The sequence below is a fragment of the Mustela lutreola genome, chromosome X (genome assembly GCF_030435805.1).
Source record: "Mustela lutreola isolate mMusLut2 chromosome X, mMusLut2.pri, whole genome shotgun sequence".
NCBI lineage: Eukaryota > Metazoa > Chordata > Mammalia > Carnivora > Mustelidae > Mustela > Mustela lutreola.
The window spans coordinates 6,178,459-6,200,395 of record NC_081308.1 but is presented as its reverse complement, the minus strand read 5'-3'; the positions used below and the strand labels follow the sequence as shown (position 1 = coordinate 6,200,395).

At 51.1% G+C, this 21,937-nt stretch overlaps 1 protein-coding gene across 2 annotated transcripts in view; it reads right to left on the bottom strand.

The window, feature by feature from the left end:
- Positions 1 to 21,937, bottom strand: part of TBL1X (transducin beta like 1 X-linked) — a 188,817-nt gene that overhangs the window by 90,415 nt on the left and 76,465 nt on the right. The window lies entirely within an intron of this gene.

Here is a 21,937-nt window from a genome sequence, read left to right as displayed (position 1 = left end):
ATTGCAGCATTATTTACAATAACCAAGATAGGAAGCAGCCCAGGTGTCCACCCACAGGTAGTGAAGATGTGGTATACGCACACCTTGAAATACTACTTAGGCAGCAAAGAGTGAAATCTTGACATCTGTGACAACGTGACTCAACTAAGAGTGTACTAGGTGACGTGAAATCAGCCAGTCAGAGAAAGACAAATACCACACGATTTCGTTTCCATGTGGAATCTAAAAAACAAAATGAACGAACAAACAAAAAACAGCAATAAACCAAGAGGAGACTCACAAATACAGAGAACCAACCAGTCATCATCAGCCAGAGGGCAGGGGGTGGGGGTACAGACGAGAGGTAAAGGGGATTAAGAGGCACCAGCTTCCAAAGTACAGGGATGATCCCTACAGCACAGGGAGTACGGTCAGTGACACTGCAACAGCTTTGCCCGCGGACAGACCGTACCTATGCTGACCACAGTAGTTCCTAACGTGCGGAACTGTGGGATCGCTATGGTGTGCACCCGAAACTAATATAGGTCAACCACACTTGAATCAGCAATAGAAATTTTAAAGAATTTTCGAAAGAGAGAAAATTGCATAAACTTTGGGCACGTTTGGGGGACAAAAGAAATGTCATGAACTTTTCTTTCGTTAACTCTGCACAGAAGACAGGCAGGAAGGTAATTCAATTTCAGTGTCTTGAAAGGGAAAGATCAACATTTCCTAAATGTCTTGGGGCAGCAAGAGCATGTGGACGGGCAGCCATCCTGACAGTAACTGGCAGACTAACAGGGATACACAGTGAAGACGGGCACTGACAGGGCTCACTCAACAAATGTTTCCATTCGACTGGAAGGAAAAAGATTGGTCTCTCCAAGAATACAATTAAGAGCACAAAATAAGCAGAGTCCTTGTTCTTTAACTGACTACTACGTAGTAAAGTGAGTCTTTATAAGGTTCTAATGGTTCCAAAGCTCACGCCATGTGCATGGCTAAATTAAAGAGAATTTCCCAGCCTTTTTAAAAACAAGACTTATTTCTTTATTCGGGGGGGGGGGGGGGGAGTGGTGAGGGAGAGAGAAAGAGAATCTCACGCAGACTCCCCACTGAGCGCAGAGCCCAGCGGGGGACTCCACAACCCTGAGATGGGGACAGAGCTAAAATCAAGTGTGACACTTTACCAACTGAGGCACCCAGGTACCCCTCCAGAATTTTCTGATAATCTGTCATGTACTCAAAGGAGTCCTCTCTAACCAAGACACCAATTTATGGTATAAAAGGCAGAGTGCTGTGGTAGGCAGCCTCGTAGACGGCACCCAACGAGACCACCTCCTGGTATTCAAATCCTGGCCTCTCCCAACCCACGTCCAGCAAGGTGGGTCCGTGTGACCGACAGATCACGGCGGAACTGATGGTATATGGCTTCTGCAATTAGGTATGAAAGGACTATGGTTTTCAGCACTTTATCTCTTTCTCACCAATCCCTCTTCCCCTCTATGTCCATTTTTCTCACACGGATCACTCACTCTGGGCGGAAGCCAGGAAATGAGCAGCCCTACGGAGGAACGGAAGCTTCCTGCCAACTTGCACATCCACGAATGAGCTTGGAGTGGATCCTCCAGCTGGGAGAAGTTTCACAGATCACAGCCAGAGCCGACAATGGGACTACAACTCAGGAGACACCCTGGACCAGACCATCAGGCTCATCTGTACTTGGATCCCTGACTCTAAGAACCAGTAAGAGATACTAAGCGTTGGTAACTTTCAGCTGTGGACCTCGATCAGTTGTTACACAGCAACTGATAATGAGTGCAAGGGCTGAAACCCGAGTCTATACTAGGAGAAATGAACGAACACAGCCTAGAAACTAACCCCATCAATCCACTCCCTATCCACCCCCTCCGAGCTAATAATTACTATTTAATTCGCTTTGTTTGCCTTCAGGAAAGCATACAAAGACCCAAACTAAATGGATCTATCTTGCCGCCATGAAAGCAGGGAGTGGGGGGTGGGAGGAGGGATGCCGTGCGATACAGAAGGAAAGGGAGAAAGAGAATCTCAAGCAGGCTCCACACCCAGTGCGGCACCTAAGATGGGGATCTTTCTCATGACCTAAGCCAAGATCAAGACCGGACGCTTAAGCCATTGAGCCACTCAGGCACCCCTCCCACAGCTCTCTTTTAGGAGTAAAATCTGCGCCTATTGGGCAAGTCACTTCCCTCCCAGATGCATGCAGCCTTAGAAACCAGATGGCTGTTTCCTCCCCCTAAGTCCCCAGCGAATACCTTGCTCCCCTCAGCTCAGCATCTCCATGTCCAAACGGTACAGGCAGTAGTTTTCATCAGATCAGAGGACAAGTTCCTGCTGCAAGTTCTTGGTTTCCTACGAGGTAAATCCTAAACTTGGCTGATTTAGTTGAGCAGATGCCTGACGCGAAGACTCAAGGAGATGGACTGCATTTTGCAGCAGCGCAGAACAGCACCTTTAACCGAAAGAGTCCCTTCGTGGCTTTAAGCTACTTATGTTACCTCGTGTAACAGAATTTAGACTTTTTACCTCCAAAGCAGAATTCTAGTTTGTTTGGCTGCCTTTTTCATGAGTCTGACACTAACGGCTGGAATGGACAGAACTGACAGATGTATACACTGGGACTCTAATTATGAAGCGGGATCTTGTCTGGGGAGCGTAATTATGATGCGGAATCAAACTTCCTGTTGAGAAAACTGCTACTGGAAGCCGATCCTCCAGGGCCCCTGTCCGTTTCCCAGGGCTGAATTCGGGGACAGAACATCCGGGTCACCTCCTGTTTACTACCTGAAGACACCAACGCTGCAGAGAGAGGGAAATTCCCAGGTCCAGGTTTCACCTTCCACGCTCTGAAACCTGCAAACACAGAGCATTCTTGAGCAGACGTGTTATTCAACACGCTTCCCTCAGGAGAGCCAGAGAGCCTTGAAAGATGTCTAACTCCGCATCAAAGACTCACCCATGGTGTCATTTCTTTCAGAGGAAACTGGCCAAGACACCACGGACACACCTCCGGATTCCAGGCCCCAAGACCCCCTGGGCACAACTGTCCCTCTTCCTGCCCCCCTCTGGCTAGAACAAGGAGGGGGCTGCGCTCAGAACTCCCAGATTCTGCCCCCCCACCCGCCCCGGCGGCCAGGGGCCTTGAAGAGTCCTTGCTGTGTGGCTGGATCATGCAGTGTTCCAAGGGACAAGGCAAGTGGGCCCACAGAGGACACTGTCACCAGGACCCGGGCTCATTCCTCCTGCTCGGTTGTCTGAAGAAGATTTGTCATGCGGCGTGACTGAGCAGGTTCCCAGGCTGAAGGTCCGAGTCAGTGCACACAACCGGGAAACGCACACACCAGAAACGCCACCTTGCGCCTCTGGGAATGTTGACCATCCCAACCTCCCCTCCTGAGGGACAGACTGCTGGAATCTGCAGACCCCTGGCAGAGAAACACGAAAAAACACGAAATAAAAAGTCCCCCAAGTCGATTCTAGCCTCTGCCTGGCTTCTGACCTCATCGCTTGACTATGCTCCTGGGTACAAAGACTGAGCGGCCCTGACCCTTCACGGAACACTGCACTTGGAGCGCTGTCGTATTTACATGCTGATTTTATTAAAGACAAAGAATTTTTAACTGGACCTCTTCGCTTGCCTTGTAAAAACGTCCAGTGGCCGCGGGCATGCATCAGGTGTGGCTGGGTGGCCAGCTGGGAGTGGGGGCTGGGGAGGGGGTCCGGGAGAGGAAGGCATGGCGGGATGAGGTGTGGGGGGCGAGCACTCCTGTGGGTTGAACTGTGTCTTCCCCAAACCAGAGGTTGCAGTCCCAACCCCCCTGCACTGCAGAATGAAATCGTATTTGGAAATGCGGTCATTGCAAGATGGAATTCATCAAGCTGAAGTCAGACGGGAGTGGGGTGTGCCCCGACCCACACGGCTGCTGCGAAGACAGACACACAGAGAAGGCAGAGGAGGGAGCACCCAGGGCTCCTGGCGGCCACGGGAAGCCAGCGGAGAGAGAAATGGAAGGATCCTCTCCCCCGGGGCCTCCTTCACTGCGAGGGTGGGTGGCCTCGGTGACACCCTGACGTCAGACTTCGATGCTCCAGATCCGAGAGACAGTAAGTCTCTGCTGTTTTGGGCCACGCAGCATGTGGCACGCTGTTACAGCGGTCCTGGGGGACAGACGCAACCATGAACCGAGGGCGTGGCTCTTACTCTCTCGGCAAACTGCTGGGAGGCAAAGGCGCCTCTGGCTTTGGTCCTCCGTGGGACCTCGGCTGTCCCTACTCGGACAGACGCCCCAGCTCAACAGCACGGACGTGGGCCTCCACCTTTCCCTTCCTGTGCGGGGACACACCTCGGGTTCAGGTGGGCCTCAGAGAGAGGACATACCAGATGTCAAACAACAGACTTCATAGGCTAGGGCTTCCAAATGTCCACAAATACACACACACAGGCATGTTTTACATGACTGGTTTCCATATATGTGTCTACATATACAGCTTCCGCTTTTATAAAACAGTGTGATTTTTACCGTATTTATAAAAATCACTAGATAATTATTCTGAAAACAAAGGTGGTGCTGTGGGTTCCAGACCAATAAGAGACACTGGAACTACAGCTTGGGCTGGCCCCCAGGGTCTGTGACAGCAAACCACAGAACGGATGAGAAACCATTACCATAATGAGCTCTTTCTCCAGTCCCAGTAATGAGTCCGCTTGAAGAATTAATTAGAAATTCCGAAATGGCTTCCCTTAAAGGAGAAAGATCGGTTTGTCTGGGAGAACAGTAAGCAGCGCGAGTCTGTGGGCACGCGTTTCCACCTGCTCTCGCTCTCGCCGCGGAGGACGGCTGAAAAGAGAGGAAGCTTCGTTTACTGCGAGGTCTCTCGGTGTGTCATTGCACAACTCACACAGCGAGCCTGCTCGCTGACAGCGACTGCTGGCATGTGCGCGACAAACGTTCCAGGACCTGATCAAGAACTGAGTTTGCCTTCAGAACCTCAGAATCTACGGTTCCTCTCGCAGACAACTGCAACCGGTTATTAGGAACCGTAAGAGACAAGGGACGCCAGGCCTGTTCCGTGGGTGGAGCATGACTCTTGGTATCGGGGTTGTGAGTTCGAGCCTCACGTTGTAGGTGCAGATGTTACTTAAAAATGAAAGCTTAAAAAAAAAAAAGAAAGGGGGAAAAAAAGCCTTAAATCACCTACAATCTTCACGTCTACAAAAGGAAAAAATATGGTCTATTAGCATTAAATGGCAGGTACCTTATAAAAACTGAAATTCAGTGAGTTTGTATATAACGGTCATCAACTCTACCCAGTACTTGGCATCCACTTAGTGTGAAAGAAATCACCTTCTGACGATCTAGTTCGTCTGCTGTCACTGACGTCCAACTTCAGAACGATATGTTCAAAGCAGAGGAGCCCCGTGTCCAGGACCAGTCACTGCTCACGATTCGATTTCACCAGAAAGCTTCGTGAGCCGGGAATTCTCAGATCAAGAAGGGCTTGAGAGATAGACAACACGTTGCTGGAAATCGCTCTGCGTGCTCAGAGTACTAGCAGCAAGAGGTTACCCAAATACAGTAACACAAAAGGAACTTGAAGATGTATCCGGAATTTGTATTTCATGGCTATGAATACCCTGCTTCACAGTCCTGAAGTCACCTAACGTAGCTTCAGCGCCAGTATGGGGCATTCTAGAAAGTTCTATATATGGGAACCACACAGAGCACCAAATACTACTGTGCTCCCTCAGAAAGGTAACACGTGTGAAATAATAAAAGGAAAAGAAGAAAATCACCTGCTCATCATGCCTTTGACCCCCTGCACACATACTCCGTATTTCTGTCTAACACAGGCACAAACGTGGAGGCTGGGCTGCAACCCCAGTGCTTTGTGCACTGCAATTTCATCCCCGAGCTACACTTCTGGGAGCTGTGGCTAGGTCAGCCTTGACCACTTGCCTCCGGAAATAAGCTCGGTCCTGACAGAGGCTGCCCAAAGCAGGACAGCTCTCACCGCACCTTTGCTATTCATGGAATGAAGAGAAAAACAAAACTCTCATGTGCACCCTGCCTGGGCAGGATATTCCTGACAACCCCTGCCCACCACACGCCCCCTGCCTGAACAGCTCCACAGAGACCGCACGTGGCCGCGAATCCTGGCCCTATTTGACCCCGATGTCCACACTGGCCCAACTGTGAGCACGGAGGTTCGCTGAACGCAAATGCTGAGTGCATGGGTATCGCCCTCCGGGCCCTGAACACCACCCCCCACATTTGTGCGAAGGTCATCGCTAATGTGCTCTCCCAGAGACTCGGACTCATACCGCCAGAAGTAACGCCCCGAAACACGGATTTCGGACACCATCCTCTACTGAGCAAAACATCCAACGATCGCCCACGCACAAGTAGTCGAGTCCACAAGTCCTGACTGGTCTGTTCCTCCACCAAGAAGAACCTTTGCTTTCTCCTCTGGAGAAAATTCCATTCTGGAAAGGTCCAGCGGGAACACCAGTCCGTTCCTAAAGCTCGTCACCCTCTAGAGCAGACTCAGACCTCCGCTCTGCTCCCACAACAGTCAGGGGTCTGCCCGTGTTCAGGCCTGTCCTAGCCAATCCAATCCCATAAAAAGTAAGTTCCCTTTATTGGTGTGACCGTCCGTGCATGATACACACGAGAGCCTCAGCAAGTGTTGGCTACACAGAATCAAAATCCGACGTCATTACCTCATTACCACCTCAGGAAGAAGCATGGCTCTCCACAGATCTAAGTCCAACACAGCTAGGCTCGTGGGCCTCTTGGGTTTAAGGACTCAGTTAAGTACGTGTCAACAAGCATTTCCATCTGGGGTCAGAAAGGATCGTCGACATTACCTACGTGGTGAGGAGAGTCTCCTTGTTACAAAGGAGGATACCACTGTCTGTAGTTATTTCTTCCAATGTCCTGCTCAACCTCCACCATAGGTAGTGAAAAGCAGATGAAATCCTAATGAAGCTTGCTTGATGGAACTGAAAGAGACAGAGCACAGCCTGCCCTTGACTTCCCATCATGGGCGGGGTTTCATGCGTCCACCGACAGCGGAGAGTCACAGAGCGCCCTGGGGTCTCTCTTCTCCGCCGCGCTTCTCTGGGGTGCGTACGTGATCACCAGTGCCAGAGAGGAGTGCCGCTCCCTTTTAGGGATTCCTCCACAAAGGAAGCGTCAGCCATGCCCGGAGAAGGCCAGCACCCGTGACCTTTCCTGAAAGGAAAGCGCTCCCGGCAGCTGCTCCCACACTCCAGCCTGCGTGGGGCTCCACGGAGCAAGTTCAGGAGAGCAGGTGGTCCTCGCATGCTAGTTCTTCAGCCGCATTCGGGCAAAACCGGCTCTGAGCAGCTCGAGGACGGTTGCCAAACACACGCTTGATTTTCTAGCAACAACTACTGCTTTCCTGGGAACCCAAGAGGGCTGAGGCCGCTCCAATGGGAAAAGGAAAGAGGAACAAGGTCCGTGCCAAGACTCCTGCGCGTTGTCTACAGGAAGACCACTGACCATCAACTGCACTCCTCCTGGAGACTCACACCCTGCTCTGGTCCCATAAAACCCCAGGTTATCTGCCCACAGCGTCTGTCTGTCTTCCACCTAAAATGTCGGGGAGTGCCCGCCGAGCACCCGGCTTATGACAGACAACGACCTTTTCCCTCCCAGCGTGATCCACTCTGCACTGGCACTGCCAGGTTCCGCTGCATCCGGAATCTGCTCCGAAAGCCAGGTCACCAAATACCAGCGCGATGTTGCTGCTAAGTCTCAAATGATGAAGATGAAGAGAAACAAAGAACCTCACTGCCTCACGTTCCAGTATCTGACGTGTTTTCTTTTCTTTCTTTCTTTCTTTTTTTAAGATTTTATTTATTTATTTGACAGACAGAGATCACAAGTAGGCAGAGGCAGGCAGAGAGAGAGAGAGAGAGAGGGAAGCAGGCTCCCTGCTGAGCAGAGAGCCCAATGTGGGACTGGATCCCAGGACCCTGAGATCACGACCTGAGCCGAAGGCAGAGGCTTTAACCCACTGAGCCACCCAGGCACCCCTGATGTGTTTTCTTTTCTAATCAAGATATCATTTGTCAATCACATATTCTTGTCTTAAAATTTTTTATTTATTTGGGGTTGGGGGGGAGGGAAGGAGGTCTCAAGCAGACTCCACCTCGACGCTCGATCTCATATCTCTGAGATCATGACCTGAGCCAAAACCAAGAGTCAGACACTAAACTGACTGAGCCACCCAGGCGCCCCTCTATCACAGATGGGCGCCCCTCTTACCTGTGAGCAAGATCTGTGTCTTCAGGGGTAGCTTGGTTTCTGGTTTTTCTTTTTTCAATTTGGGGGGACTTACAACCAAAACTCGACTGTGAGTTACAAACAAGGCACGGAATCAGCGACACAGCGAGTGGAACAGGATCAGAGCCATACACGGGAACGGGGAGAGAAGGCAGACAAGAGAGGAGACTTCTGAGAGAACGCTTCTGAAGAGCAAGGGACCTGTCCATAAACACCTGAAGACCCAGGGCTCACTACCTCTGACAAGGGAATACACCTGCTCTCGTGCCTCGGAGACCCCCTTGTGCCCGTGCCCTGCACTGACCCCACCGCGCTCCGAAAACCCCTCCTCCAGCCATCCCAGCCAGGCCGTTGCGCAGAACCCGGCAGCGCGGCGCACAAGAAGAAAACAGAACCGTCTGATGCACAATGCTACAGGCTGAACTATGTTCTCCTGAAAAGAGACGCTGAAAACCGAACCCCCGGGATGTCACAACGTCCCCTGATCTGGACATGGGGTCTCTGCAGAAGGCATCAAGCGAACAGAAGAACAATATTCCTGTTGCTCTCCACTGCCATAGACTAAAGGGCTGCCACACAAATCCTGGGTACCCTTCATGGACTAGAAGACACGGAAAGGCTAGAACCAGTGTCCTAGTTTCGCAGGGCGACCAGACCAAAGGGACACAACCTGGGACGCTGAACAGAAATGTCTCCCGTCGCATTCTGGAGTCCGGAAGTTGTAGATCCAGCTTGCGAGAATCTGCCGCAGGCCTCCCGTCTTGGCTCCTGGAGCTTGGGAGTCCAAGATCAACCTGTGGGCAGGGAGGGAGGACCCGCTGCAGGCCTTCGTCACGCGCGGACGGCTAACTCCGTGCTCACATGCACCGGAGCCCAAATGTCCTCCTTTCATGAGGCCCAGTTGTACCGGATCAGGGCCCGCCCCAACGGCCTCACTAACTTGATTCCTCCTGTAAGACCCTCTCTCCAAAAAGGAGACATTCTGAGGTGCTGGCAGTTGGGACTCCAGTGTATTTTCATGGGGGGGGGGGGGGTGATACAGTTCCGTCCACAATGAGCAGTGACACAAACTATTTGATTTCTAGAGCCCTATTAGTGGCGATAATTAACAGCATTCACACAGGAGACCACTGTTGACAGACAGGATTAGGGCTGCCTTGTAATTCCTTCCCTGGCTTGCTCTTCAGGAAAACCTCTGGGCCTACATCTCTGGGATCCAGGCTATGCCAAGGGCTATCCCACCACACAACTCCTCAGGGACACTTGTAACTCGAGGACTGCTCGGCTGAAACATTCTCCATAAACGTTGGGCACGTCATGCATTTCTTTCTTTTAAAAAACGCATTCTGTCAGTGTCTGTGGCTTCTGGCATTTGGAATATATGGTGGGGTCTGTGGGCAGCTCAGAACGCGTGTGGGCTGGAGGACTGTGAGACAGTGGGCACTTGCCGCTGTTCCTAATTAATATCTTTGGGAGGGAGAATGTGCGCACGGCTTCATGAAGACATTAAAAGTGAAGAACTCCATAGGGTCTTAAGAACATCAGTGGTAGAGGCCCTTGATCCTCTGAAAAGATAGTAAAACTCACATTCTAAAATAATGCCTAGAGTCCACGTCTTGGAAAAGATGGGTCTTCCTTCCCTACAGACACTGGGTCTGTCTTTCTACCTTGTTTTTCCTTGAATCTCCCGTCCACTCAGATCTCCGCTCTCCTCCGTAACAATTAGTCTCGTATGACTTTTTCCTTATGAATATTTGAGAACCAGTGTTAAAAATTTATAGCCTCCACCCAGCTTATAACGAGGTACCGTGGCCCTGATTATGGTCACAGGAAACCACAGGCCACGAGGCCTCACAGTCCCACAGCAAACCTAAATCTTCCCCGAAGGTGGTGGTGGGTGGGGACTGCACGAAGACAGGCGAGCATTACATCAGCTCTGTCTGCTCGCATGGACGTCTGCACCACGTGTAGCTTTAAGTGCGAGCAAACAGGGCGGCGGGACCACTTGGGGCACGGCACGGATTACGACACATGCCTCGGAGAACCGTCTGCACCTGGAGTTACATCCGGCGAGTTCTGTGCTACGAGTTTTCTGATGACTTTTCGTTCTTCTGCACGTCTCATGTACTCGTGACTCACATGACCACCAGCCTCCATGAGCGACGTGAAAGTGACACCTAAAACAATATGAAATCTACACCCTCGCCGGACTCGTCGCTCCAAGTGTGTGCGTCTCCACAGACGACGACTGACGTCCAGGGCTGTGTGCGTGGGTAGCACTCTGGGTGAGCGAGGATGGAGAACCTCAGGGTTCGACTTCTGCCCTCGGCCCTGCCATCCCTAGGAGCCATCTACACGCCCCTGAACTCCAGAGACCAAGAAGGGAGGGCAGAGCATTCAACAGGGGACGACCTCACAGCCTCAGAGTTTAGGGCGATGGTTCCCAACCAGGGTGACTATGGGGTCGAAGGACGTTCGGCAAGGTCTGCCAACATTCTGGGTTGTCCCAAGCAGAGGGGATCAGTGCCCCCGGCACACACTGGAGGAATTACCATCTGTGCTGAGGCGGTCCTTTCCACTGGAGGGCTGAGCAGTGTTCCCGCCTCCACCCGGCGGAGGTCAGAAGCATCCTCCCTGGTCCCCTTAACAACCAAAGTCTCTCCAGAGACCACCCCTCAGCCCAAGGGGGCTCAATCCACCCTGCTGAGAACTTGGTCTAGGCAAATGGCTAACTTCCTGGACCTCCTGTTTGTTTTCAAAGATTTATTGATTTGAGAGGGTGTGGGGGGGGGGGGGGCAGAAAAAAGGGAGGAAGAGAAGCAGACTGCACACTCAGCACAGAGCCTGACCTGGGGCTCGATCTCACTACCCCAAGATCACGACCAGAGCCGAAATCAAGAGCCCAATGCCCAACTGAGCCGCCCGGGTGCCCCATGACCCCCTGTTTTCTATGGATACTCAGACTCAGAGGGTCCGCTTGTCGCATAATTAATTATACAAATTTCTTGTCTTCTCTACTCATCACAAACAACTGGAGAGAAGGAAACAGTGACACCACCTCTACTTGTTTTAAAGTTGTTGTTGTTTTTTCAAAACTTCACACCTGTTGTTCAATAATGAAGGCACACACTTGCCTGCAGTGCTCCCCACACTGACGAATCCAACAGTTTGTTCCCTTCCATAGGCTACAGTGTCCCCTTGTGATTTTGTTTACAAAATAATTTATTTCACTTAGCGCAGATGAATGGTAAAATGTCACCAAGTCTACAGAGGGGAAAAACCCCACAGGTGCACGGTTTCTGCAGAATTTGATTTTTAGCTCTCAAGGTTAAGAGAATGGCTTTATGTAAACAGTTTTTTGTTTTTTTTTTAAGATCTTATTTATTTATTCGACAGAGAGAGACACCAGGAGAGGGAATACAAGCAGGGACAGTGGGAGAGGGAGACGCAGAGCAAGGAGCCCAATGCAGGGCTCGATCGCAGGACCCTGGAGTCACAACCCGAGCCGAAGGCAGATGCTTAACTGAGCCCCCCAGGCGCCCCGATGCAAACAGTTTCAAAACTAAAACAAAACTACCTAGAACTCCAGGCACCACATCTAGCACACGTACTGCATGATTTCTTGGCGCATTCTTTCAAACACGGCGTCACACGTCCTCAGCTGTGAGGTGGCCATCGGCACGCACAGGCCACTGTGGCCGAACCTCAGCTGTGAAAATCTGGCGCCCCCGCAAACACGCGCGGATAGCCAACCCACCCGGGGGCTGCTGCACGTACAAAGAAAAGTAACCTTAGTTTATAAGCTGTGCTCGTTTGCACCGAGGGCTTTCAATTCTTAAAATGCCCTAGGGATTCGAGTCATGATTAAGAATTTTCTTTCATTTGCAACTCCCTCTTCCTAAAAGCCAGCAGGACCTGAACAGAAGGACACCTCACTCGTCATGGTGAGGAGCGATGCAATCAGGAACTCTATTAAGGGAATTATTTATTATATGAACCCTCTAAATTGAAAAACTGAAACAAGATTAACATTTGGGCAAAAAGGTATTTACATTGCAAACACTAAATAATGAGTTCCCTCTTATCAGCACAGCTGTTAGGCACCCTGCTGTCACCAAAAGGAATCACCACGTAATTCGGTGGCTTCACCTTATTACCAAGAGCTAACAGTCACCAGGGGAGTCACTGGATCGTCTGCCAGGCCAAGGCGGCCTTGGGCGAGCCGCCTGTGGGAGCGAGTCAGGCCGGGATGAGAATTGGTGCGGATGTCACAGGCCGGTCACAGGCCGGAGGGGAGAACCCAGCTCACAGCCAGGAGACCTTGCCGACAGCATATGCACAAGGCCCCCTCGCCATTCAGGGGGCTCTCAGAGTGATTCTGATTCTTGCTCCAAAGCAGAATTTCTATAGCCTCCTTCACAGAAGAGCACAGCTCTGCAAATACCAAGGAGAGAAGAGAGAGGTAAACAACTCAGAGGTGAGAGACGGATCAAAGTGCGGGAATTCCCCTTGGCGCCCGGTTCTGTCTGGTTGAGGTGTCTACACCTTACAGTCGCCAAACGGATTTGATGGGGTGGTAGCTTTGCTCTGGAAACCTTTGAAGCCAGGACCCTGCCATTCTGGTAGCCAACACTGTGGTCAGAAAAAAGTCGAAGTTTTGAAACCTCTTGGATTACTACTTAAAGGGTGAGCCCTCGGATGGACTACAAGCCAATCAGGGCATTTGGAGGGACAGAAGAAAGCCTGGAAGGAGGCCAGGAGATGCTAATAATTGGAAGCGGGAAAATAAAATCACCCCAGCAAGCACAGCTTAGTGATTCTGAGGAAAGATCTTTTCTGTCCTAAATCAGGATGTGGGCTGACAGAAATGCTTAAACGAGAGTATGATATACCAGCGTTCTAACTTCCTTGACATACTTGGCTCCAAAACGTGCGTGCTGCTGGAGGCTCTTTGCTCACAGAAGACCAATGCAAGGACCCCTGGAGGCGGAAATCTATTTCTCATGGATTCTTAAGACATTAGCTTCCAAAACGATCCGCTCCTATCTCCACACCCGCCACACCCGCCACAGAGACTGGGACGGATAAATTCCTGTAAATCCCAGAGTCGATCAGAACAGGCAGAGCAGCGTCCATAAGAAACACGTTCATAGAGAAACTTCCCTGAGACCACGTACCGTGAGTACACCACCATCAAATCACTGCCTTTTTACCCTCCTAGAAATGAAAACTACAACGCACCACTCTGTGCCTAAAAACGTGTCCACATTTGCCACTCTGTTCCTTTTAAAATAAAGATCCCTAGAGCTGGTTATTGGAAGGTGTTTCTTGGAATCTCAGACAGGTTCGTGCTGGGAGCGTGCCCTGTTTCGCGAACTGTCGTCTAACTCACTCTGCCGCTTGCAGGCCCCGAATCTGTGACGCACAGTGAAGGGCGCCTTTTGGAAAGCCACACCCTAAGAAATACACTGCCTGGAGTAAGCGCACACCGATGGCCCCCTGGATCCCATTCTTGGGTTGGTTTGGGGGTTTTTTGTGTTTGTTTTGGAGGGAGAGCGTGCTCGCATGCAAGCAGGGGGCCAAGGGGGCAGAAGGAGAGAGAGAATTCCCGACAGACTCAGTGCTCAACACGGAGCCCACCGTAGGGCACGTTCTCATGGCCCTGAGATCATGACCCGGGCTGAAACCAAGACTGGGACGCTCAACCGACTAAGCTCATAGCAGGCACACACACCCTGTCCCCAGAACTCTTCTGCACCTTTTTAAAAATTTTTATTTATTTTTCTCATTTGTTTTCGGTATTCCAGAACTCACTGTTGATGCCCCACACTCAGTGCTCCATGCAATACGTGCATCCTGTTTTCCAAACCACTTCCCTGCTGATTCCATCCCCATAACATCCCAAATTGGGAGCACGTTCTGCTGCAGGTGGTGAGGACAGCCCAGGGCTTGGTGGGAAAGTCCTGGGAGGAAGCCAAGGTGATGGACGGGCTTCACGCCACAGCTGTGTCCTCCTCGGGGGGTGGAAGGGCAATGTGCATGGGGGACAGAGGGGTGCTCTGGGTATGAGCTCCAGGCGGGGTGTGGGCATGGGCGGGGGGGGAAGCAATGATGCGGGGAGGTGGCCGGGACACGAAGAAGGGGAAGGAGATGGGCGCAGGGCAGAAGATGGGCCTGGGCAGAGGGTGGGCTTGGGGAAGGGGCTGGCTGCGGTAGGGAGATGCAGGCACGGGATGCAGGAAGGGTGCAAGGGGGGTGTGAGGTGGGAAATGGGTGCCAGCAGGGGAGACAGGTGGCAGGGGTGGGGGTGGGAGTAAGCCACACCTCTGAGCCTGGATACCCAGGACTCACCCCTAGAACAGATGAGGGTAAGCTTTTCCCATGGTCCCCCACGGGGTCTTAGATCTCTTCCCACCAGATCTCACGATCTCAGGGACAGGTCAAGGTCGGGGCTACTTGGGGTGGTCTTCAGTTCCAAAAGGTGAGCATGAGTACCCACCACCCCTCTGTCCCTTCTTCCGATGGACTAGACCTTGTATCAGTAGAGCTCGTGTGCAAACAATACGTGGTGCTCGAGAGGGTTTTCAAAGCCTCTGGGGGAGGCGGCCATGGTAAGCCCGGAGTGCACACTGCCCAGCCCACGGAGACATCCCTGGGCTTCACAGAGGTTTGTGGCTTGGGTGTCGGTCAATGAGCAGGACCGAGGACGGGCTCAAGACGGGAAGAAGGTCTGGCCCTCCTCCGGTCCGTCCCAAACCTTCACTTGTCGCCGTGCGCCCTATTTCGTCACCATTTCAAGTGTGACGATGTGCCCCATTTCTCCACGACACAGAGCACAGAAAAATCACAGCCTCCTCTTCCCCCCACCTTCACGCCCACATGCCCTGGTTTCCTAGTGAAACGTGAACACCAACTGAGGCGGCTACTGACCCCTTATCCCAGAGGGTGCCCATCCACTTCTCACCGCGGGCTCATGCACTTCTTTTCCCCTCAAGGCCAGGAAATTCGGGCTGCTGCATGACAACTTCCAGAGAACCAGAAACACCATCCTTGGAAACCAGTTACAAACGGTCACAGAGACTCACTCTTATATTCATCCTTTTTCATGGCAAGGGAGTTCTCATGCAAAAGAGAAACGGGTTTAAAAGGCATTGGATCAGACATACGGAGACAGTATGAACCCCTTTCCCTGAAGTTACAAAGTACGAATTCCTTGAGAAGAAAAGGTAATGACGGATGGAGGGAAGGGTCGGAGCCGAGCCCGGCACGAGCTGACGCCCACAGACTCCCAGCAGGAGGCGGTTCCAGGACGCTCAGTCAGCCAGCCAGCACCCAGCCGCCACAACACCCAGCCTGCAGTACAAGTTCAGCGAACGGTGGCTGCAGGAATGCATGGATGAATGAATGAGTGAATGAATGGTCTCCAGTTGGTCTGACTTAGCCAGACAAGCGCAATTCCATCACCAGAACTTCCCACATTTATTTCAGAGTGGGTGCCTGTGTGTGTACGTTGGGGCAGGGGGGAGGGGTGTGGTCAGAGGGAGAGAGAGAGGGAGAGAGAGAGAGAATCTGAAGCAGACTCCACACTGAGCACAGTGCCTGAGGACATGGGGCTCGATCCCAGGACCCGAGATCATGACCTGAGTCAGAATCAAGACTCAGACGGTCAACCGACTAACCCACCCAGGCGCGCCCCCGTTACCAGAATTTCAAAGAGATGATGGACCACATTCCCCCATCGATCTGTTCAGAGGTGGGGCGTGGAAACAAGCCCCCGACACGGAAACTTGGGAAACGTCTTTCCCGCGAAGCATGAGACAAGACGTACATCGGACAGACCCGTGAGCACTGCGCCCGCGCCCCCACACCCCAGGCCCTAATGTGGGCAGCGTGCCAACCGTTCTTCTAAATGCAGGTGCCCATATGGCGGCATCTTCGCCATATTAAGGACTGAAATGTTGACGTGAGCTCTAACGCGGACAGACCTTAAAAACGTTACGCTCTGGGAGACACACAAGCCACAGAAGGGCAAATACTGCAGGATTTCACTTTGATGAAGGACCTCGAATAGGCAAAGTTCATGGAGACAGAAGACAGAGGTTACACGGGCTGTGGGGAGGGAGACACTGGAAGGGTGAGCTGCTGCACAGTGAGTGCAGTGTCCTGGGGACCCAACGCTTCTAGGTCAAGATGGCGGACTGCACAAGAAAGCGAGTTGACGTGAATGCCACTCAACTACACACTTACGGATAGTTAAAATGACATTACAGGCGCCTGCCTGGCTCAGCAGGTAAAGCGTCTGCCTCTGGCCCTCCGGCTCTGGTCATGATCCTGGAGTGCCAGGACTGAGTCCCACATGGGGCTCCCTGCTCCAGAAGGAGTCTGCTTTTCCCTCTGCCCTTCACCCAACTTGTGTTCTCTCTCTGTCTTGCTCTCTAATAAATTGTTTAAATACATAGACAAAAGAAGATGACATCATATACATTTTACCGCATATAGACTGTGTGACCAGACATGAACATTTTTATAATGATTTAGTAGCTGCTTGATCTGCTATAGGATAAATGGCCCATGGTTTAAGATTTCTCTATCAGCAACCAAAGGGGGAGAGAAGCCTCGGCTACAGAAAGTCCCCGTTAAACCACGGGGAGCTGTGACGTCACGCTGCTTCTTTAAATGCCATTTAGTAAGCGCGGGACAAAGAAGGCCAACAGGTCCGGCAGGAAAGAGTGGACACAAGGAGATAAAGGAAGGAAGGAGGAGGGATGGGGCCGCGGGAAGAGCAAGCGTCTGCACCAACGGACGGGAACTCTAAAGATATTTAAGGGAATGAACAGTTAAAAAACACACTCGTTTCATGGAAAATTTTATATTCCTATACAAGAGAGTTTAGAATTCCAAGATCAAACCAAAGCTGTTCTTCTGGTGAGCAAGTGGCTTTGCTTTACTCCTCAATAAATGAGCAGGCAGATTCCCAGCCCCTGGCCCCGCGGCATTTCCCCGAGTCCCACCTGCACCAAAGGACCCACTTCCCAGACAAGCCCTAGGAGGACACGCTGTCTGTCCTCTTCCTGAAAGAGGCCTTCGTCGGGATTCCAGCAACATCGTGCTGGTCACCCCTGGCCTCACTCTGCTGTCCCCTCACTACCCTCCGGCAGGCAGGCGCAGCCTCACAGATACACCACCACGGAGCAGGAGGATGCCCCGCCACGGTCCGCCCCGCCACGGTCCGCCCCGCCACGGTCCGCCCCGCACGCGGAAGGCGCAGCTTTGCTTCCCATCCGGGCACGCTGCCCTCCAGAAGATGTTTGATGATCAGCTGCTCTGTGCACGCCCCCACCACTTCACTGCCCCCCTCCACTACGTAACTGCAACCAGCACAAAGCAAGGAGTAAGTCCTCCTTGAATGAAAACTTTCCAGAATAACAAAGATTTTAAAAATATTAAATATGTCAACACGAAGAGACAGCTTCAATGAGCTGAGACAAGGGAAAGCAGTCAATTAGGGCACGGGGCACGGCATCTGAGGAAAGACAGACAGACAGCAGACGGGGCAAGTCAACAACATCTTCCGCACTGTAACAGGATGACAGAACAGAGCATCATCGGATGGGCCCAGCATCCGTAGCACCAGGGGTAGGTCCTATGCTGACTGCTTTCCACAGAGAACTCCATTTAATGCCGATGTATCAGGGGAAAGATTCTTCTTCGACAGAGCACAAAAACGAGGCTTAAAACTTGGATGGAGCTTCTGGTCAAGGGCACAGGGAGTGAGCAGGAGTCCCCAGCAGCAGAGTCCTAGCAGGGATGGCAGACCCCAGGCTGGACCCACTCCAGCCTCTGCCATCTGTCCCGGGTCTTCCGTGCTGGGTCACTGTGGGCCCCAACTCAGCTTTTCCACCACGTCCTTCCTCACAACCCCCAACACACACCATCATAACTAGGGGGCAGCCGCCTAGTCTCTGAGGGGGGCACAGCCCCTCCTGCCCTGCAGGTTATGCCAACCAACATTCAAAAGCTCCATCTTCTCACTGGTTTCTTTCAGATTTCTAAGAATGGCAAAGAGGGGCCCCTTCAGTGAGGTTGAAGACAACACTACAGATCAGAACAGTACGAGGGCAGTGATTTAAAGCCTAGATTCAGAATACCCCCAAATGGCCCTTCTTATAAAAAAGAAAAAGAGAGAGAGAGGAAAAGAAAGAAAAATCTTCTAAAATGCAAATGTTTTTAGAAGATCCTATGTTTTGAACATGAGTGGCCTTTCTTCTAAGGAGAGAAACACGATTCAGCAAATTTTCTTTAAAAACCAGTCAGTGTTCAGAATTGCAATGCGAACCTAGTCCTACAGACACACATTTGTTCAAACTAAGGATGGTCTCAGCTGCTACCGTCACAGGAAGGTAGCACCGATGTACGCTCTTTGGAAGAACCAGAACGACACACAGTTATGGTGATGCTCACTAAAACGTGAGTCATATAAAGACATATCTAAAATGGTTCTTTACAACAAAAACTCTTTACTCTGAAAGAGGTTTAGATACACAAAAGGTTGCAAATATCATACAACGTTCCAGTATACTCTCCCCCGGCTTCCCATCGTGTTCGTATCTGATATGAACACAGCAATGATCCAAAGAGAGAATCAACACACACAGGACACAATGAAGCCAATGACATCTAGTTCCTGAGATGCTCTGTTGTCCTTCCTTTGCCAGTCACGACCACACACGGGGCACAAGTGCAAGAAGCTGTCTTGTGGAATGCACCTCAGCCTGGGTGTCCAGTTCCTCTCTTGGTCAGGTGCATTTTGGGCAGGAAGACCACAGCACGGATGCCGTGTCCTTCTCTGGGCAACACGGTGTCCCGCGCCTTGCTCTTGGAGAACATGGCCCCCGCAGTGCCAGCTGCTGATTTCTTCCCCATTAATCAATCACTGCCCTGTCCCTTGAGTACCTGGTAAGTACCTGGGGAGAGCTACTTTAAGCCCATACGAAGCTTAGCTAACGATTCTTCAATGTTTGGAACACGAAAATTAACATACGGCTCACCACGTATAGTTCAAAGGGCTCTCTCATTCCTATCCTTTTCTGAAGGAGAAACTCCCAAGAAATAGTTTTAAAAGCAATTTTTAAAAAGAACTCTCAAGCTCTGTCACAGATGAGGAGTGAGCCAAGAGCACAGAGAACACTGCTAAATGTGCAGGGATGTGTGTGCAAGCAGGAGTGCAGGCAGCTCACCAGGCAGAAAGAAAACCCCAACGACTCATCCCAAGTGGAAGGGCTCCGTCTCCTTGCCAGTGATCCGAACGATGAGCCTCACCATGGCTTAATTCAGGATAATTTTTATCCTGACTGTAGCAAAAGTTCTATTTCAAAATGATACTGTAAATATAACTAAACTGATAGCTAAGTTCACAGCCAATAAACACATCCATTAAAAAAAAAAAAAGATTTCTGTAAACCTAAAACTGCTTCTTAAAAAGAAAGTGTGTTATTAATTAAAAAACAAAAAGCTGTAATGAAAAATTTAAAAATCCAAAGGACCTGAAGTTATGAAAAAACACATTCCCAACCCATCACTAAGACCTAGCCACGCTAACCCAGCAGATTCATTTACCTGCAAGCATCAGTTTGCGATCACAATGGGAGAAAAGTGAGTACCAAGCCAGCGAAAGCCCCGTCAGAGGTTCTCAGTGGACGGTGTACAGAAGAGAAGAATGGCTGAGGATAGCATATTTAAAAAACAAAGAAAAGCACTAAAGACATACTTAGGTGAAGTGTTAAAATATAGGTAAAACCCTCAGTTAAAATTAGTACAGTCGTTCCCCCTTATCTGCAAGGAATACGTTCCCAGAGCCCCAGCAGGAGCCCGGAAGCGCAGAGCACCGAGCCCTGTACACAACATGGTTTGTGCTATGCATACAGATCAGGCAGAGGAAGAGGCTCAGGACAGTCGTTTAAAAAGAACAATGACAAGTGCTTGGGTGACTCAGTCTTTAGGCGTCTGACTTCCCTCAGGTCACGATCCCAGTATCCTGGGATCCAGCCCCTCATCAGGCTCCTGCTCAGCGGGAAGCCTGCTTCTCCCTCTCCCACCCCGCTGCTTGTGTTGCCTCTCTCGCTGTGTCTCTATCAAATAAATAAATAAAATCTTTAAAAAAATGATGAGAAGATACTGCGGTAAAACTTCTGGGAACGTGGTATCTCTCTCAAAATGCTTCACTGTATTCTACTCATCCCTCCCGTGATGATGGGAGGTGACAAAATGCCCAGGGTGACATGAGCTCAGATGGAGGACACAGTGTCAGGAGACTACCGACCTTCCGATCTACTATCAGACTATCTGCTTTTATTTTTTTAAGTTTTTAAAAGATTGTATTTATTTATTTGACAGAGAGAGACACAGTGAGAGAGGGAACACAAGCGGGGGGGGGGGGGGGGGGAGAGGCAGGCTCCCCGCTGAGCAGGAAGCCTGATGCGGGGCTTGATCCTGGGACCCTGGGATCATGAGCTGAGCCGAAGGCAGACGCCTGACTGAGCCACCCAGACCTCTAGTCCATCTGCTTTTAAAGCACAGTCGACCATGGGTAAACTCAACTGTGGAAGGCAAAATCACAGATTGGGGGGCGGGAGGCTTCTGTATTTTTTAAGCGGCAACAACTTCCTTAAGTTGGCTATAAGGCCTTACCAAAAGGCACAATCGCCAGTATGTAGTTTACGTTCTAAAAACTCAAGCAAACATTTCTCATGAAGCTGCAATGCAAACCATCACCAGTGTCCTTGGACTTGCAGCCAGCCAGGCCTCGTGGTTCACAAGAGTATGATCTGGAGAAAATACACTCGCTTCCCTCCAGGCATGGGGTAGTAGTAAGCACCTCTTGGAGGGAACCATTTGGGGATGGACCTACCACACTCCTGCGGAGATTTCTGGGAGCTGACGTCTACAAGGAACACGTCGGTGCCAGCGGGTCAGGGGAGCAAACACGTCATCACCGCAGCGGGCTGAACCGTGTTCCCTGAAAACTTAGGTTGAGGTTTTAACCCCCAGGACTGCAAATGTGATCACAGATGGCAATCGAGTCTTCCGCAGATGGAACTAAAAGTAAGCGGAGGTCGTCCTGCATTAGGGCGGGCCCTGAGTCCAGTGACAGCGTCTCTGAAAAGAAAGAAGGACTCTGGAGACAGCCACGGGGAAGGAGGCCGCAGCAGGAGAGGAGAAGCAGAGCCTGGACGATGTGGCCATCTGCCAAGAACACGCGAAGCCACCAAAAGTGGGGAGAAGGGCACGGGAGAGATTCCTCCTCAGAGCCTCCAGAAAGAACCAACTTTCCAACACTTGATTGTGGACTTCTGACCTCCTGGGCTATGAGGGAATATTTCCACTAGTTTAAGCCATTCAGTTCGTGGTTATCCATTATGGTGACCAGAAGAAACTCACCCAGGGTAAGAACGGTACCATGGGGGGCGGGGGGCTGTGTGTGTGTATGAATACAACCCTCTGTAGCACAAGCACATGCGGATACACTAACGGGTGACGCGACGTGGTGTCTGAGATTTGCTTTAAATTTCCCTACAGAAAATAACAAAAGAGGGAAGGACAGATGTTGA